A 19,854-nucleotide genomic window follows, 5' to 3' on the forward strand; every position below is an offset into this window, starting at 1 on the left:
CGTGTGCGTGTATTTCAGGGGTGCGTGAGAAGTTTCACACGCGATTGGGCTGGGTATGTGTGTTTCAGGGGTGCACAAGAAGTTTCACACGCGATTGGGCTGGGTATGTGTATTTCAGGGGTGCGCGGGAAGTTTTACACGCAATTGGGCTGGGTGCGGGTATTTCAGGGGTGCGCTAGAAGTTTTACACGCGATTGGGCTGGGTGCGGGTATTTCAGGGGTGCGCGGGAAGTTTCACACGCGATTGGGCTGGGAACGTGTATTCCAGGGGTGCGCGGGACGTTTTACACATATTCATGGAATCAAACGTGGCCAATCCAGAAACACGTACGCCAGCAGGAAGTAGTCGTACGTCGACCCACACAGCATAAGAGTGCACGCAAACAACAAACAAGCTCAGACGCCAGGATGAATATACCGTTCCTAGCAGCAGTGGCTGTGGAGTACCGCAGGAGGCGGAGGAGGATAGTCAGGCCCAGAATTTTTACACCCAGAACCAGCCTTTTTGGGATGCCTGATGACCATGTGTATGGGAGGTACAGGTTTCCACCTCACATAATACTCAACCTGGTCAGTGAGTGGGAGGATGACCTCACATCAACCACCCTGTGCTCCCAAGCACTCAGCCCCCTGGAGAAGGTCCTTAATGTACTGCACTTCTTGGCCACTGGATCATTTCAGTGGACAAGTGCCATATTGGGGGGGTGTCACAGGCCACGCAGTCACGCTGCCTACACCAGGTCTTGGCCATCATCACTGCATGCCCATCAGTCCGCAGGCACATATACCTGCCCAGAACACCTGCAGAAAGGCAGGCTGTCGCCCAGGATTTCTACAGGGTGGCACAATTCCCCAACATGCTAGGTGCCATTGATTGCACCCATGTGGCTCTACGTCCCCCCAGGGCAACTGAGAACATCTATCGAAACCGCAAGCACTGGCATTCCATAAACGTCCAGGTAGTATGTGATGCCAAGGGAATCATCACCTCAGTATACGCCAACTATCCAGGCTCCACCCACGACAGTTTCATCTACAGAATGTCTACCCTAAACCGGGACATAGAAGCTGGGCGGCATGGCGATACATGGCTGCTCGGTGAGTATAAATGCCACTGCGCATGCATGCATGTCAGATACTTAGTAATGTCACAACCCCACTAATGATACCCATCACCACCTCCCCAGGGGACAGTGCCTACCCTCTCAGCACCCACATGATGACGCCAATTCGGAACCCCACCACGCCACCCCAGGTAAGATACAATACAGCCCACTATGCAACCCTGGGTATCGTGGAGCGCACATTCGGAGTGCTCAAGTCACGCTTCCGCTCCCTTGACCGTTCTGACGGGCAGCTGTTATACGCTCCCCCAGTAGTGTGCAGGATCATAGTGGCAGCATGTGTCCTGCACAACGTTGCAACACGCCGGGGCCTGGCTGTGGACATGGTGGTGCCCCCATATCCCCAACCACATGCATGCCCGCTGCGCATGGGAGGGGAAAGGGCACGGGGTGAGGCAGCCCGTACGCAGCTCGTGGCTAATTGCTTTACATAAAATTACACCCCTGTGGAGTGCACACAGCCCTGGCACATACCAGCTGACAATCAATGATGATTGCAAATGACAATTATGATGTGTCAATGGACAGTCAACTGTCACAACCATACCAGCCTGAGATTGTACATCTGGAAGTGTTCCATTGTGTGCTTCCCTACCAACACAAACACCACCAATGCTGTGTTCAAAAGACACACTTCTATGCTGCTAAAATCATTACCCCCTTGCAAGATACAACATGACAACAGTGCCATGTCACCCAACCCCTCCCCAGCACCGCCACCCAACACACCATGGCATGACATGCCATGTGAGAGCAAACAAAGTCATCCCCCAAACATGACACGTGTCACAAAGTACAGTGTCCCTAATGGAAACTGGCCACACACAATATGCCCACATAAATGTAGAAATAACAACACACATGACCAAATACTTACCACAATACAATCGACATAGCATAAACATGACAGTACTAAGGTAAAGGATACGTAGTGTTACAACATGAGAATGCCAGCACATCCACCACCTCCAACTGTACAGTGTTGTTGCCACTCACATCTGGAAGTCCACTGCTCACAACATGAACTCCATCTCCAAAGTGGAGGGCCTTGTGAAGATATGAGGAATGAACCTGCAAATTAGGAGGGAGACATGGATGCACAAGCACACATCAATACACCATGCAGTGCACAATACAACAAAAAAATGCACTAGGAAAGTATACACAGCATTCACTAGAGACTGCCCACACATGTCGTGGGAGTCCAACGTCACTGTGTAAGTCACTGTCACTTGGGCACACCCTTTGCAAGCCCATGGAAACGGGAAGCAGGAGGGGTGTGTGTCTGACGAACCCAAGCATCTAACCCAAACTCAGGACAAGCCTGCATGTGCCCAGCCGGAATACAGTGGATGCCCACGGGAGCCACACAAGGCAACACACTGCAACAAAAAATCAAAAATCAAAAATCAAAAATGGCCATGTGTGGGCCAGGTGGGGTGGGGGAGGCCACCCAGGAGGTCCGAGGATAGGGTGCCCACCAACAGCCACCTCTGTGAATGTTGGGAAAAAAAAACACCTCCATGGGCTCATGGCCTGCACGGCTACTAAATCGTGGGAGATTCACTGCTGGATTCGCTCTCCTCAACCTCTGCTGCTGCTGCCACAGGAGGTGGTGGTGCTATGGGAGGCAGCCCACGCAAAGCCCTAGTTTGGTCCTCCATGGCAGCAAGCATGCGGGTGTGGAAGGCCTTGTTCTGGAGGGATATGGTGCGGAGATCCCCATGCAACACCCGACGTGTTGTCCGGACCTCCGCCCGAGTTGCCCGGGCCTCCGCCTGAGTTGCCTGCATCTCTGCTGAGAGCGTACGGGTGACACGCTCCAGCAGCTGTTCCGTCCTGGTGACAGTGGAAGCCTCAAGGTCCACAAGAGTCTGCCTGAGGTGCCAGACCTCTCCCCTCAGGGCTTCCCTCTGTCCCTGGGCATCTAGAGAAATTGATTCCCTCAGATTGTCCAGAGCTGCCTGTCTGTCCCTGTTGGACGCCAACATGTCCTCCCTGACTGATTGGCAAATGGAGTCTGTTGCCTGCTGTAGTAGCTCCATCTGCCTTTCTGGGGGGACAATGGAAGTGGCCACCCTCTCCATGGCTTAAGCAATCATTTCTGATGATGCTGCCTGTTGGTTGGCCATAACGTATATGGATTACTCCCATGCGGTATTGCCCGGTGGCGGGCGGCCACCGCGTTGGTGGGCACCACACCTGTCTGGGGCAAGGCGAACTGCGCCTTGCTGTGTCGGCACTGCCTGAGGCTGCAGGACTGCATTTCCCCTCTGATCTGCTGGCCCAGGAACAGGATCAGATGTTGCAGAGTGTGGCCCTGCATCCGTAACAACCACAGGCGCACCTACCAACACTGACATCCCCATAGTGGGCTCTACCCCAGGTGCAGGTGGGTCGGACAGAACAGTATCCCTTCCATGAACACATACCTGCAAATCCACATAGTTCTCATCCGAATCAACACCTGAAAAGAGTTCTGGGGAGGTGCAGCCAGGGACACCCCTGGACAGTATGGCCTGCAGCAAGAGAGGGTTCTCCCCCACCACCAAACCACGTCCCCCACTGGTGCCTGGTCGTGCTTCAGATCCCTCCTGGGTCTGCACCATCTCCTCACCCTCAACAGCATCAAGTGCGTCATCCTCTGCAAAAACATGAAAGACAAAAAATGGAAACAGGCATTAGCACCATGGCACGCAATTAGGCCAGACAAGCTACAGTACCAGTACTTGATTTACACATGTCCCACATGACTATAACCTTCCCATGCATGCACTGTCCATGAGTTGGAAGGGGAGGAAAATGTCAGACACTGATGACACCAAGATGGAAGAGCAACACATTAGCTGCATGCTGGCTAACAGTGCCATCACACATTGGCCTGGGAGTGGCATGTCCAATACACATACATGACACATGCCATCACACAGATGGCATGTACCATAGGCATGACATATATGTGAAAATAGGGCAGAGTGATGCGCAGTAGAACCGGGTGAATTTCAACAATCAGCCTGAATGAACACAGCTAAATACAGAACAATGTTGTTGCAAGATGCCACTTCAAGGGCAACTGGCGCGATGTAGTGCAAAATGCCTACTGTGGGCAGAAGGGATACTGTAATACCCAAATCCCGGTGCGCCGAATGCATTGGATAAAGCACATGGGTGGCCCAAAACACTCAGGCACACACACCCTGACCTGGCACTCAACCAGAACCCCTCCCACAAACAACATACACATAGATTACACACACATGCATGTGCACTCACCGGACAATGCCTCGTAATCTGGCAGTTCTCCCACACCTTGAATCTGCTCCTCTGTGACGTAGGTCCCAGCAACATGCTCATGTAGAGTGAGTTCAATGTCCTCTTGTGGAGACCCACCTCCAGTCACCAGAGTTGCGGCATGACTTGAGGCCACCTTTTTCTTTGTCCTGCGCTTAAGGTCGTTCCAGCGCTTGTAGCACTCAACAGCTGTGCGCCTCACAACCCAAGGGCACTTATGCTGTCCGCGATGGACTGCCAGTGTGCCTGACGTCGACAAGGTGTGATCCTACACCCAGAAGTGACCAACATTACGGCGTCATGTTCGGACACATACTGCACAAGTGCATCCAGTTCTGCATCATTGAAGCTAGGCTTCCTTGGCGTGCCGGACCGTGTAGCCGTGTCGGGGTCATCAGCCTGTACTGGACGAGCACTCTTCCTCTTTCTTTTTGTGGGTGGTGGGGATCCGGAGTGCCCTACGCCACTCTGGGCACTAGAGGCAGGAGCACCGGTGGACTGTGTAGTAGTAGTGTGCGATGGCACACTGACCACATGACTTTCTGCAGGCATTAGCTGAAGTGTGATGATGGCAGGGGGAACCTCAGTCTGATGTACCGGGACCACTGTCCTGGCTGGGAGAGTCAGAGCTGCGGTGGACGGAGCTGCAGCTGCCCCTGCAGCCTCCCCACCCCGCCTACTCGGGGCAGCAGATACATGGCTGCCCCTGTACCACGTGGCCTGGTGACACTGGCTTGCGCCGCCACCCGTGGCCTAGACTTGGCGACCTGGAAGTCAGCCTGGGAGTCACCAGGTGCCACAACGGGCCGGTCCAACAAGGGCTGAGCAGGGATGGTGTCAGCCACGTTTCCCTCAACCATGGGGGGGGGGTGTGTCCCTGACTGGTCCTCCACACATGGGGGGCTAGGGGTAGTCTGCAAATCCTGGCCACGTCCCCTACCGCGCCCACCACGCCCACCTCTTGAGGCTCGGCCACCTTTGCCACCCTTACCGCTTGCTCGCCTCCCAGCCATGGCACTGATGGAGTTGTGCGTATGGGAGTTGCAGTAGACAATTGTCCTGGGCAAAATTGGGCGTCAAAGGGGTAGGGTACTAGATGGAATTCGTACCCAAGTGCTCTAGCAAGGCTGTATGGAACCCCTGGGGAAAGATGACGGGTCACGCAACGCACAGGCACCCCTAAAACAGAAAATCACATGCACGCGACCCCTCGTAGACCACGTGTGTGGGAAAAGGAACCCACACTACGCTGTGGCACCCAGAAACACAAAAATGAACGTATGCGTGTCACACGCAGCCTACAATGACCTCTGAAGGGGTACGCTACACACGGGGCTAGCACAGTTGGTAAATACGTGCGCGACTCACCGTCTGCCTGGGAAAAGAGCGTGAAAAATACGTGCGTGTGTGCGTTGGAAACACCCCCGCCAAAAGAAGATTTGTACACTGTCTGAGGAGACAGGACAAAAGGAGAAGTCAACGCTGTTTAAGGAAACAGGTTGAAGAGAAAATCAGAAAAATACTGACAGAGGTAACAGGGAGTACGAACTAGAAACGCTGTGAAGTAAATCGCGTGTGAACCGACAAGAAGTACAGATTTCACCCACTCGCTCTCCACGAGAAGCACGTACAAGGAAATGACGTCCTACACGTACCTTTTAAACCGTACCACACGTCCAACGTCACTTCCGCGTATATGCACTGAGGCCCTATCCTCCAATTGCACGAGCTGACACTCGGACGTGCAGTTTTTGGTCTTGTAACATTCCCCCGGGTACAGGGAAACGCCCGCGCGTGTCACGACACAGACGCGCCTGCGCTGTCAGGGCCTTTGGTCCAATGGAATCGCGTACACAGGCCAATCGCGTGTGGAACTTCTTGCGCACCCCTGAAATACACGTACCCAACCCAATCGCGTGTAGGACTTCTCCCGCACCCCTGAAATCCACGCACCCAGCACAATCGCGTGTAGAACTTCTCGCGCACCCCTGAAATACACGCACACGCTCCCCCAGGCCCGATCGCGTGTGGAACTTCTCGCGCACCCTTGAAATCCACGCACCCAGCACAATCGAGTGTAGAACTTCTCGCGCACCCCTGAAATACACGCACACACTCCCCCAGGCCCTGATCGCGTGTGAAACTTCTCACGCACCTCTGAAATACACGCGCCCAGGCCAATCGCGTGTGTAACATCTCACGCACCCCTGAAATACACGCGCCCAGGCCAATCGTGTGTGGAACTTCTCGCGCACCCCTGAAATACACGTACCCAGCCCAATCGCGTGTAGGACTTCTCACGCACCCCTGAAATCCACGCACCCAGCACAATTGCGTGTAGAACTTCTCGCGCACCCCTGAAATACACGCACATGCTCCCCCAGGCCCGATCGCGTGTGAAACTTCTCGCGCACCTCTAAAATACACACGCCCAAGCCAATCGCGTCTGGAACTTCTCGCGCACCTCTGAAATACACGCGCCCAGGACAATCGCGTGTGGAACTTCTCGCGCACCTCTGAAATACACGCACACGCTCCCCCAGGCCCGATCGCATGTGAAACTTCTCGCGCACCTCTGAAATACACGCGCCCAGGCCAATTGCGTGTAACTTCTCGCGCACCTCTAAAAATACACGCGCCCAGGCCAATCGCGTGTGGAACTTCTCGCGCACCTCTGAAATACACGCGCCCAGGCCAATCGCGTGTGGAACTTCTCGCACACCCCTGAAATACACGCACACGCTCCCCCGGGCCCGATCGCGTGTGGAACTTCTCGCTCACCTCTGAAATCCACGCACCCAGCACAATCACGTGTAGAACTTCTCGCGCACCCCCGAAATACACGCACACGCTATTATTCACACACAGGTGTCCGTGTTTGTCGCGTACCCCTTTGCACGTCATTTGTCCAAGAGGGCCCAGTATGGGACATTCATCAGAGCTGTATATAGGTGCTTTATGTTAGCACACAATTTGGCGCACATTTTTTTCCTGCGCAGGGACGCTACCGCCTGCTTTCGTGTGGCGGACATGTATGGGCCTGTGCGCGTCTTTGGCCATGCGCGGTTTTTACCTATTCGATTCCATGAATATGTGTTGTAGGCGAGCGTGTGGTCGTTCCGCGCACTTGCCTCCTGTACTTCGCCCGTGACTCCCACATTTTCACAAGTTGTTCCCCATTCTGCGTGTAACGCCCCGTGTTCCGCCTACTTTTGTTATGTGCGCCGCGCTATGTGCGAATTCGCTGTGGCCTTATCGCACGGTGTTCGATGACTTGTGCGCCAGCGTGCGCCAGCGTGCGCCGCACACTTTTTCAGCGCACATCCCACATTTTGCTTGTGCACGGACTTCCATGAATAGATGTGCGCTGTTTTCTATGCGATAATCGCACTTGCACTGCGATTTTCGCTATTTCACTGCGAATCGCACTTTTTCGCTCGCGTGCGCCATTTTTTCAGCGCACATTCATTCCATGAATCGGCCTGTTAGTCTCAATGTCACACTGTCACATCTCACATACTGATTGGTCAGAATGTATCTAGTCATTCACTTCACAAATACTTCTCCGCGAACAACCAATTGGAAGTCAAGTTAGAATGAAACAAGTTTAGGAGAGTGCCATCCAATCAGTAAACCTGTGAGAGGAGATGATCGAAATGCAAATTAACTAAAGCTTTTATATTTTAATTTAGTCACAAGGTTAGAATAGACCAATAGAGTTATGAAATGTAAGGAAGCACCTATAGTGAAAATGACGATGTCCAATTGGAGACTTGGAAAATGTTATCAATCTGTAACATTTGCTGCCTTTTCTTAAATAACGGGCCATCTTATCATTTGTAGTTGAATGTCTTTTTAGATGATTCCCTGCCTAGGCTGTTATAATAAATATGTGTTTTTCTCATGTCTTATGCATTCATTTTGTGGCTCTTTTGAATTGCTTTTTGCTACGGCGAGTGGGACCTACCCAGCACATGGTTGGTGGAGGTAATGGATGGCATTAAAGGTTGCTTAACGCCATTGCTGGATATAGTTATACTTTTAATTAAAGCCCATTGCATAATGGTCACTTCTATCCCTGCTGATACAGCTCATTGTTTTCCACCCTTATTCCTGGTCTTCACTTCTGTCCCACATCCACATGCTCACCTTCCAGTCCTTATATTCCACCTTTTACCCCCCATACAGCACCTGGTTTTCCATCTCTTCTTTATGTTTCACTTGCTTGTTCCTTACATCGGTCTTCTTGTGCGTCTAGTTCTGCTGCAACAGATTTTCTTGCTCATGTTCCCTTCCTGATGCCCCTTCATCTCTGCCTCCTTGAGTTCTACCTTCTACTGCTACTCCATCTCTGCTTCCCTGTTATCCACTTTCTCACCTTACATCTCCTCCTTTATTTGTTCAGATTTGCCTTATTCTCTTCTCTTTTGTGCTGTCTGTGATGAAGTCACCGGCCCGATGAGTGAGGGGCTGGGTGCCAACCTAAGAATATCGATATTGGGACATGAGGTAGATTGGGAATGATCCCCAGGTCATTATGCCTTGGTGCCTGTCACATGTCAGTGTAGTGGACAATCACACTGGCTAAGATCGGGCTTGTTCTAACTGTCTAGATTTTCCTTGCCAATGTTGTCCTGTATAACACACCATCCCTCAACTCTTTGACTGTTGCATAACCTCTTGTGAAACATTGCAGAGCAAACCAGATGCATTCCCTCAGCAATTGAAAGAGTCTGCAACTCGACCTGAGCAGCCCCCAAACTCCAAAACAGAAAAAATACACTTCCTTTTTAAAATAAATGATTTTTTCTAAACTCTGTGCTGGTAGCAAGTGTTTTTTGTGACTGCTGTAGCTTCACCTAGTACATCAAAGGAACAACTCATGAGGCCTCATTATGAGGTTTTCGGTAAGGTGTTAATGGTGCCGGTAAGGATGCAGGTACCTTTAACCCCTTACTGCTGCATTACGAAGTCCCTTAGCTGGTCCCGCTAAGGGCAGCTAAAGGACCAGGGAGCTAACGATCGGCCTGTTGTTAACGGGCCCGTTGTTAGCTCCCTCCCCATTCCCATTGAGCCCTAAAGGGGCTCAAATGGGAATGGGGATGGGTAAATTGAATGAGGAATTACCGGGTCCTCCAAGGTTGGAATGGCCCAGTAATTCCTCATTCGAGGAATCCGGGCCCAGACCCGAGTTTGGTGGCAGCCATGCTGCAAATAGTGGCATGGCTACCTCCAAACTCGTAATGAGGCCCATGGTGTTTTGCAGACCCATTGTGAAGTCTCCATTTCCACAGATATAATGTTGCCAGCTTGCAGCTTCTTGAATGTTGAAAGTCCAGTGCACACATAGAGTTGTAGAGTCACTGTTACCTGGTAAGGGATTCTCATGATAAAAAAAAACAATATCACATTTACCCCACTTCTCACTGAAATAAAGTGTTCTGAAAGCTTAATTACCTGCTTCCTCCCTTTTAAATACTTGCTGAAAGCACTGAGAAGATTAGAGCTACCATTCTGGACAGTCAGGGGCGAAAGGTTAAGACCAAACATGTAGGCAAGCCAATAATAAATGCAATCTAGGCCTTTCAGACACTAACAAGCTCAGGGGCAGCCAGGGATAAGAGTCAATCACAGCCCTTACAAACTTACTAGACACAGATACAGAATACCTTTAGAAGACCCAGGCAAGGCAATGGGGGAACCACTCCTAAAACACCCGGAACAAGTTGCTTAGTGTCAGTTATTGTCGGAGGTTGTGGCGATTGGTGAAACAGTGTTGGAGTGCATCAGGAGGAGTGATTCAGTGGTGCTGAAAGGGAGTGGGGAGGAGTTGAGGAGGGGAAGTAGAATGAGAAAAGTAGCCGACAGGAACAACAGAGGAGGCTTGGGGAGCACGATAGGAGGAGATGGCAGTAAAACAATGTTTAAAATGGTAGAATTAGAGGAAGAGGAGGCAGCAGTAACAACGGAGGATGAGGGAATAGCATCAGAGGAGGAGGTGGCAGTAACTCCAGTGGAGGATTCAGTAGGGACAACAGAGTATAAGAAGGTGGTAGTATCAGGAGAGAATGCATCTCTTACAAGGAAGGAGGTGACAATAGGAGAAGCAGGGTTGTAAATAGGGAAAGGAGCAAAGACTAGTGAAAGGAGGAGTGCAAACCTTTAGCTAGAAAGACCAGCAAGGTATGTGGAGGCCTGAGCTGACCCAAGGCAGTTTAAGAGGGAGGTGGAACAAGACTCCAGGAGGAGTAAGACGATATTAGAGCTAATGTAAGAGAATTAGTTTGGTTTATCTTTCACCCCATTTGTATTAACTTATATGCCAAAACATTCTGTTAATCACCCACCTCAATAACAGCCTTCTGTTAAACTTGCATAGGCCTCCAGATCTGATCCTCAAAATCAAGCTCCTCTGCAAAATCTACTTCAATTACTGCTCTCCACTCCTCCTCCCACACATCCACCAACCCAGCCTCTGTTTCCCGAGGGACTCAAATACTTTTGGCACCTTCTCCCACATCAGTTTGGGGACCTCCCCCAATTACTCCAGGCTACTGTTCTATGCCTGTAAAGTTTCCACCTTGTCCTATCATTGCTCTTGTAGACTGCTTGCTATCTTTACACCTTTAGCTTCCCCCAGATCTTCCACATCTACATTCTCGGATGAGGTGTCAGCCTGCATTTTAACAAACAATGCATACCATCCAACTGTATCTGCCCCAAAGTCCACCACCTCCTCAATTTCCAAACGATGACATGTTCCCAAGGAAATCCAAACAGTTCCTTCACTATATCCATAGACACTTATGAAGGGACTAAAGGAAAGGCAAAATGAGTCACAACAGTTTACTTTTTTGGGTTGAGGGAGGATGTGAGTCTGGTCTAAATACCACAACAAATCCACGCTACATTAGGAATAGGATTACAGGCATAGAGGTTAGGTGTCCAGTTGCTGCCAAAAAGATGGGGCCTACATTTAGCATTTAGCTTTCCTATCGCATATGAAAAGCTAGGCTGACTCGTCATGGAGTGTAGCAATAAGGATCACATAGGCAGGTTGGTGAACTCAGAGTGAGTCCCAAAAGTCAGTTGAAGTCTTTAAATTCTACTTTAAACAGAGCCCCTCCACTTTTACAGCAGATGAAATACCTTCTGAAGTTTGTCAAAGTGAGAATTCTCCAGACACAGAAGACGCTAAGAATGATTCAATACATTAATTTATTTTTGGTAGTATTGGAGACATTTCCAAATGAGCTAAATGGAAAATATCTAAAACCTAAGTGATAGATTTTATGGGTATCAGTGATCAAATTCAGAGGTTCTATAATAGTGGGACCTAAAATCCCAGCGCAACGTCTATTCCCAATTCTACACCACAATATTTCAGGGTTGCTTCACCCAGGAAGGGTTCTTCAGGTCCCTCACAGTCTTGAATTATTTAAAGCTCCCCAGCATACAACCTTTGTGACATTTACACATCTTTCTTGAGACACATCACCGTTCTGGTTCTTCAGTCCCATTTCAAATAAACATTTACCATATAAAGACATTGTAACTCCCCCTCATGTGCAAGGGTACACTTTCAAAGGTTTATGAGAAGTATTTGCATCCACCCCTGCTTGGATACTTTTCAGGCAGAAGTAAATTTCACCCTAAAATCAAGGTTAGCCTTTCTGAGAAGGAGCTCTCCATACGCTCTTGTATCTCTTCTGAATGTGTAAGCATTCCAAAAGTTCTATGTGAATGCCACTTGAAGGAAAGGGCCTCTCTTTTCTAGACTAGGGTTCTTCCTTTGGTCTGGATATGTGACCCACAAGAAGCTGGCAAACTAGTTCAATATGTCTTCTGGATCTTTCCAAGGACAAGCGGGCCTCTTTCACTAAGCTCTCCTTGCTTTTTGGCATATTTCATTGACTGGGCTACCTAGCTTGACCATCAGCACTGTCCCCCTTATGCTTATAAATGCTCCTACTCTGTGGAAATTGTCCAAATTCCTGAAATGCTTGTCTGCTTTCCTTGTATACTGTTTGACTGCTTTAAAACTAGTCAATAATATCAGGGATATGTCTGGGCTCTTGATTTGTTTACCTCTGTGCCTTTAGATTGGCTAACAATCACTTGTTCCCCTATCTCTTGTTAATGTATTTCCCCTCTTTTCCTCATTAGGTTCATATGTTCCCTGTTGGCCTGTGATCTCTTATTACTTTATTTATGGTATGTGCATGTGGCAAGTGCTCAAATGGGCTGACAGCAATCTTAAGTACGTCAAGATGAACATGGCAGCCTGGTTGTCCCATAGCTGGGTGTGCTGTTTTGCGAGTAAATTATTATGTATTCCTTAATTTCTAACATGCTGTGTACATAGCACATTGACTTGTTGCTCTTATTTCACACCTCTTTCCCACAGAAAAATGGTCTGTGCTTCATTTTTGAATTTCCCAAATTTGGGGGCTCACGCCCTGTGATTTACTCCACTCAATAAGCAGATTTGCGAAGGGCGCTTGTGTAGAGTTGTAAAGTTGTGACCTGAACAGTATCTTCTGGGAACAAATGCCCAGTCTGAAATTACATGTTTTCCAGAATTCTGTCCCTTGACCACCTCTGGTTATATACAATTGGTTCACTCTCTCTCTTGCTCCTTTCATTTTCTCTCTTTTTATCCTACGTAGAACATATACAGGCATTCTCAGAAGGGGGTGGGGTTCTCTGCCAGTGTTGCTCTAAGTGTCTTGCCACTGAAATAGAGGGGGGTTAATGTGGACTCAGGGGTCTTGCATCATAGAGCACGGGGTTTCTCCTGACCCTAGACACTGGGGTCCCTCTACAGGAACCCCCACAAATTGACTCTATGCCAAACTTAATAGTTGGGGTCTGGAATGCAGGTGCTTTCCCCACATTCATGTAGTTTCATCCCTGTGATTAAATAGGAAGGAGATTAATGCCAAATCAATGAGATGTAAACACAGAAAGAACTGGAATCCCAGATTTAACGCTCAAAGACTAGATATGAATTGAGTCTTTAGTCTCAGCTTTCGAGTATTGAGGTCATACTGATAAGACACCTGAGCTCAAAGGATTCTACACTCTGCCTGTTAACAAGATCAAAGGTGTCACTGCAAACCATTCTACATTGCTTCTACCTGAAATAGGGAGGGGATTCCTTCTTTTCCAGCTCCTACCAAAACAAACTCATTAGAATAAGCCCAGAAATATGACAGTGGGGAAATCTGCACTGGGGAAAGGAATATGGTAAAAAGATTAGAAACATCAGCGTGCCTAAGCACAAGCACTTCAGTCATTAGTCAGCATGCACACAAATGGCTAGAGCCAAGGCCCTGTTGTTCAGTAGCAGGGGACGGTCAACACATGAAGAGAGAGGTGCTCAACCTCGGCAAATGACAAATGCCCCTGTCAAAGAAATAAATTAGCAACATGTTTTCCTATTTTGGAGGACTTCTGAGGGACAATGCTAGTGAAGGGGTCAACACAAAATTGTATTACTTGCAAACAAAATGTATTGTGAAGTTTCGTGCATTTCTGGGCCTGTCTGGAGTCACATGAAGAGGGTTAGGCATAATGGGATTGCATATCATTGAAACATATAATACATCCACAGCAATTTTTGATCACATCTCCCACCATAGCTGCTCTTATCAGAATGGTGACATGATTAAGGATTTCCTAGACAATGCGCAAGGAATCCAACAAACACGCCAGTAGACAAAAAGCACCAAACCAAATGTGTCAAGACTCATGGGCCAAACTGTATAGTCTTTCATAGTCAACATACTTTAAATATACTCTCCTTGTTTATATAATTTCTCTGACACTACCCTATCTCCTGAAATTTTGATGTGATTGACTAGAAATAGCCCAGTAAGACCTGCCACTAAGAAATCCCTATAACACACACAGGACACTGTTATTTCCTTAAGCGGAAATGTGAACTGCACATTGATAACTCTTTGCAAACACAAACCTCATCCAAAATCCAAAATCCCATAGAAAATGTATGGTAAGAAGGTCACTTTGCGTGCAGATGTGGACCGCCACAACAAATGTTCAGACTTTTAAATAAAATATCTGAAGACCGACTGGAGACCTAGGTCGTTCACTGGTTTTGTCACTAAATTAAAGTGCATACTCAAGCCTTATAGATCAAGACGTACCGTACTGGGAGTAATGGGCATTCAAGACTGAGTTAAAGGCCCGAGCATAGCGATGGAGATTAGCAAGGTCTGCAGGGCCCATAAATCTTGGTAAGGCCTGAGGGTGTGGTCTACAAAGCTACTATAACCACTTCACCCCTTGGGGTTAAGAGGGGGTTGCTTGGAACTAGCTAGTTCTCAGCAACCACGTCCCAGCTAAGGAATGAGAGGCAGCTCTACGATTGAAGCTGAGCAACATCTACTAGGTATGGCCCATCAATGTGAGTGAGTTGTGGTGTGGCGGTTGAAGGAGAAGCTGGGCAGTGCCTGCCAGGTTTGACCAGGCTTATGTTCTCCAGCCTTTATAAGGTAAGGAGGCAGGTATGGGGGAAGGGGCTTTATCGTGCCCAGGCTCCATCTGTCTAGTGTACCCCTGCCAGACTTAATGGTATGGGAGGAAGGGGGAGCTCTCAGTCCGGCTCTTACATGAGTAGAGGGATCACAATGCTGAGAGTCCTGCAGGCGGTGCGGCTGTCAGCATGGAGTTCCCGCTTATCACAGGAATGCCGAGCTGAGAGCACTGCTAGTGGCACGACTTTCTGTGTGACATTCCTGCTTATCACAGGAGCGACACACTGACAGGGAGGTCACTGGAATGGTCATCTGGCTCCCCTTCTCCTTTGCCAATTTCATGTTTTTGTCAGCCATTTTGTCTCATAAGGCCCCAAAATTGCCAAATGGGGGAGTTACATGTCACTCCCATAGGTCACAATGTTAACCGCCCCCTGCCCCCTTTCATAGTGAAAGGGATTTAGAAGAAGATCTAATCGAGGGGCGAGGGCAGGAGCCCCCCCAGCACCCCAGCCCAGCAGAGGAACCACGAGGAACACGGACAGGGCCTGCCTGACCCTGTCCCCACACGCCGCCTGACTCGCGCATGCCGGGCGCAGCGCGGCCTGAAACCGAGGCTGAGCCTCGTTAACATCAGCTGTAACCGCCGGCAGGCGGATCGCGCCGGCGGCCAGCTCCAAGGCCACTCTAAGGCCTGTTGGGTGCCTGCTCACCCCCTCACTCCACTCTTCCTCATCGAGGGGCGAGGGCAGGAGCCCCCCCAGCACCCCAGCCCAGCAGAGGAACCACGAGGAACACGGACAGGGCCTGCCTGACCCTGTCCCCACACGCCGCCTGACTCGCGCATGCCGGGCGCAGCGCGGCCTGAAACCGAGGCTGAGCCTCGTTAACATCAGCTGTAACCGCCGGCAGGCGGATCGCGCCGGCGGCCAGCTCCAAGGCCACTCTAAGGCCTGTTGGGTGCCTGCTCACCCCCTCACTCCACTCTTCCTCATCGAGGGGCGAGGGCAGGAGCCCCCCCAGCACCCCAGCCCAGCAGAGGAACCACGAGGAACACGGACAGGGCCTGCCTGACCCTGTCCCCACACGCCGCCTGACTCGCGCATGCCGGGCGCAGCGCGGCCTGAAACCGAGGCTGAGCCTCGTTAACATCAGCTGTAACCGCCGGCAGGCGGATCGCGCCGGCGGCCAGCTCCAAGGCCACTCTAAGGCCTGTTGGGTGCCTGCTCACCCCCTCACTCCACTCTTCCTCATCAAGGGGCGAGGGCAGGAGCCCCCCCAGCACCCCAGCCCAGCAGAGGAACCACGAGGAACACGGACAGGGCCTGCCTGACCCTGTCCCCACACGCCGCCTGACTCGCGTATGCCGGGCGCAGCGCGGCCTGAAACCGAGGCTGAGCCTCGTTAACATCAGCTGTAACCGCCGGCAGGCGGATCGCGCCGGCGGCCAGCTCCAAGGCCACTCTAAGGCCTGTTGGGTGCCTGCTCACCCCCTCACTCCACTCTTCCTCATCGAGGGGCGAGGGCAGGAGCCCCCCCAGCACCCCAGCCCAGCAGAGGAACCACGAGGAACACGGACAGGGCCTGCCTGACCCTGTCCCCACACGCCGCCTGACTCGCGCATGCCGGGCGCAGCGCGGCCTGAAACCGAGGCTGAGCCTCGTTAACATCAGCTGTAACCGCCGGCAGGCGGATCGCGCCGGCGGCCAGCTCCAAGGCCACTCTAAGGCCTGTTGGGTGCCTGCTCACCCCCTCACTCCACTCTTCCTCATCGAGGGGCGAGGGCAGGAGCCCCCCCAGCACCCCAGCCCAGCAGAGGAACCACGAGGAACACGGACAGGGCCTGCCTGACCCTGTCCCCACACGCCGCCTGACTCGCGCATGCCGGGCGCAGCGCGGCCTGAAACCGAGGCTGAGCCTCGTTAACATCAGCTGTAACCGCCGGCAGGCGGATCGCGCCGGCGGCCAGCTCCAAGGCCACTCTAAGGCCTGTTGGGTGCCTGCTCACCCCCTCACTCCACTCTTCCTCATCGAGGGGCGAGGGCAGGAGCCCCCCCAGCACCCCAGCCCAGCAGAGGAACCACGAGGAACACGGACAGGGCCTGCCTGACCCTGTCCCCACACGCCGCCTGACTCGCGCATGCCGGGCGCAGCGCGGCCTGAAACCGAGGCTGAGCCTCGTTAACATCAGCTGTAACCGCCGGCAGGCGGATCGCGCCGGCGGCCAGCTCCAAGGCCACTCTAAGGCCTGTTGGGTGCCTGTTCGGAGCCACAGGAGCTAGGGGCCAGAAACTCTGCCCTTACCAATCCAGAGCCACCATGAGCAGGAGCTCCTTCCATCCACTGCTGGAGCTGCTGACACCAGGTATGTCACGAGTCCCTAGCTACAGCACGAGCGTGCGTCTTGAAGGCAACACGCGGCAAATTATTTAGTATTATCTGCTCTGCTCCAGCGTTGCCCAGGGCGGCCCTTCCTGCCAGGATCTGCCCCATTAATGCACTCTAAGTGCATCCAGCCACCAATCGAAGCCCCGAGGTTCACACCATTTAAAGATGGCTGTCCGCCGCACCTATAGCCCTCCATCCGGCCCCGCTACCCTGCAAACATCGTGATTGGCCCCTCTCCCCTATTGGGAGCCAACCACAAGCCAGCAGGTTCCGAACCGGCCCACCTCGAAGGCACTGTGCACTGTGCCTATCTCTAGCCTGTATACACCACCGAGCATAGGGCTAGATCCCCTGCCCATCTCCTTTGGGGTAAACACACCGCCCCTTACTGCAACCTTTTTTCAACTGTTCCAGCCAGCTACCTGAACTGTTTCAAGCCTTCACTGAACCCTATTCTCGCAGCACGGCATAACACAGACTATTGCTCACATTGTGCAGTCCCTTATGGTCGCTTAGAGACCACTGTGACAACATTGTGTAGTGCCTTATGGTCGCTTAGAGACTACTGTGACATTGTGTGGTGCCTTATGGTCGCGTAGAGACCACTGTAACATTGTGTAGTGCCTTATGATAGTGCCTTATGTAGTGCCTTATGGTCGCGTAGAGACCACTGTGAACTGTTTCAAGCCTTCACTGAACCCTGTTCTCGCAGTACGGTATAACACAGACTATTGCTCACATTGTGTAGTGCCTTATGGTCGCGTTGAGACCACTGTGACCACTTGTGTTGTGCCTTATGGTCGCCTAGAGACTACTGTAACATAGTGCAGTCCCTTATGGTCGCTTAGAGACCACTGTGACAACATTGTGTGGTGCCTTATGGTCGCTTAGAGACTACTGTGACATTGTGTGGTGCCTTATGGTCGCTTAGAGACCACTGTAACATTGTGTAATGCCTTATGGTCGCCTAGAGTACACTGCGTATTAGTACTGGGTATCAGCACTGTGCACTAGCATTTCTCCGATTCTCTGTGCTAGTACCCTCACTGCAGCACCATTGTGTACTAACATTGCGCACTAGCTCCTCTCTGACGATTTTGTGCGTCAGTTCCCTCTAAACTCAGAAATGATAACCTGGACCTTCCTCATTATGTTCCCATTCTGCCTGGTCCCCCATGACACCCCTTGTACAGGGTCACACTTTCGCTTACACTCCAACGGCCTCAGCAGACTAGCCTGCCCCAGACATTATCCCATACCCTGCCCCACCCCCTTCCTACCCAACATCAACCCCTTCCAGCCTACCTCCTCCATTGACTCTCATCGCATAGCAGACACCCCCAGCCCCCAAGAAGCATCACAAACTACTCCCATCGGCCAACCCACTATCACGAACCTCACTACCAGCAGATCCTATCCCTGCTCAGGATTATCGAGATTCACCCGACTCAGATCCAGAACACACACACCCGCATCCCTCCCCAATCTAGGCAACAAACAAAACATAACCTTAACCAAATCTGCCCCCCACTGCACACGCCCTACACTTCCGACAGACCAGATATCACACGGCCTGATCGCACCCTCCCCCCGCACCCACATCAAAAAATCATGCATCACCACCGAAACCATTAAAGGTGCACTCATCAATGCGAGATCTGTAGTCGCCCATGCCTTAGACATTGCCGACATTATTACCGTCAATGATCTCGACTTCATAGCTATTACAGAGACCTGGCTCCACCCAGCATCTGGCCCCTCTCTATCACTTGCTATACCCAATGACTATACCATCTACCGTGCAGACAGACAAACAGCTAAAGGTGGTGGAGTAGCCGTTATTGCAAAAAGCTCCATCAACATTAGACACATACAAAACCAATCACTGACATCAGCGGAATTACTCACCCTCAAACTATCCACAACGCACACAAGCACTATCACCATCCACCTCATCTACAGACCACCAGGCCCCATACTATCCTTCAATGACGACATAGCCCTTCTACTCTCTAACAATATCAAACCTAACTCTCGACTACTTATCCTAGGAGACTTTAATCTAGGTCTCAATGATGAGAAAGATGACAAAGCTCACACTATCGCCAACACTATTTCAGAATTAGGACTCACCCACCATATCGCACAACCCACACATAACAAAGGCTGCATCCTTGACTGGATAGCTGACCTCAATTGCAACACTACCATCCTCTCCAACACTCCATGCGCCTGGACCGATCACCACCTTATTACCTTCACCATCAACAAAGGCTCTCAAACACCAGGGCCCTCCTCCAATGCCCCACCCACACTCACAAGAAACAACAAAAATATCACACTAGAGAAACTCCTCCCGCTACTCCGACCCATCATCGACTTCTCACCCACCATGACCAACCCTACTGAATTAGTAGATTTATACAACACAACTATCCTTAAGGCCATAAATACCATAGCACCACTCAAGCTTCGGAAAGCCAAACCACGAGCACACCTCAATTCCTGGTTCACCCCCAAACTAAAAACACTCCGCAAAGCCAAAAGACAAG

Source organism: Ambystoma mexicanum, chromosome 5p, assembly GCF_040938575.1.
Source record: "Ambystoma mexicanum isolate Mex_15411 chromosome 5p, UKY_AmexF1_1, whole genome shotgun sequence".
Lineage (NCBI taxonomy): Eukaryota > Metazoa > Chordata > Amphibia > Caudata > Ambystomatidae > Ambystoma > Ambystoma mexicanum.